This window comes from Cynara cardunculus (assembly GCF_001531365.2).
Source record: "Cynara cardunculus var. scolymus isolate 2C chromosome LG 13, CcrdV1, whole genome shotgun sequence".
Taxonomy (NCBI): Eukaryota; Viridiplantae; Streptophyta; class Magnoliopsida; order Asterales; family Asteraceae; genus Cynara; species Cynara cardunculus.
Genome location: NC_037540.1, coordinates 632,952 through 633,970, shown reverse-complemented (window position 1 = coordinate 633,970; position 1,019 = coordinate 632,952).

Genomic DNA, 1,019 nt, shown 5'->3' with positions numbered 1-1,019 from the left:
TCAGTCCCGGTCCCAAACACTATTTCCATAACCGGTCTCAGTCCCGGTCCCAAACACTATTTCCATAACCGGTCTCAGTCCCGGTCCCCACCAAAAATGTTGTTGCAACAATCTTCACCTTGTTGTTTTCAATTGATAAAGATCTTTCAAACCGAATAAAACATGATTTCTTCTTTTTACGAGTTGGGTTTTTACAAACTACTATTGATAATTTATTTATTTGTATTAATTATAACTATTATACGATATAAAAAATTTATCAAATAACTTTTGAGGACATCTTGTCTAGTTTTGTCATGTATCGTCTTAGTCGTGCCAAACAGACATTTACTCTGTCTAGTTCAGTTTTGTTTAGTCTTGTCCATCCGTACCCTCTTGTCATGTCCAACCCAATCATATATGCATACCAAACGCTACCCTAAATAACCATGATTGGCCTGGAGTCATCGTAGGTAAACCGTCCGACCACAAAACAGGAAGATGAGATTCCACTACAGCCCCTATGTCTTAACCAATGCGTCATCATCCCAAATGATTGACATACAATAATGTTTATTCAAGTGGTGGTAGAAATTGACTCTGATATTTTGTTAAAATATGTAAAAACATGTATATGTTGCACCATATGATTGTCACATGCATTGTTCTATTTACTTAACAAATTTTCCCCTCTTCTTTTGTTTGTCCCCCACGTTTTATATTATATTTATAGTATACGTAATTATTATAAGATAATATAATTACAATAATAAATAAAATAGGTAATAACTCTAAAAAGAACGTTCTGATACGTCTGTAAAAATTCGAAACTAACACTAGGAATCATGCATCATATAAATCTTGTAAAAGTAACAACTACATCTAGATATTTTGATTTTTTGTAGTCGATGTTGTTTTTTTTTTGGGGAAAAGTATAATAAAAACCAATGGACTTTCTTGTTTGGATTGATTAAGTTCTTGGACTTTTTTTTAAAACAAATAAGTTCTTGGACATTCCAAAACATGTTAAATAAGTCATT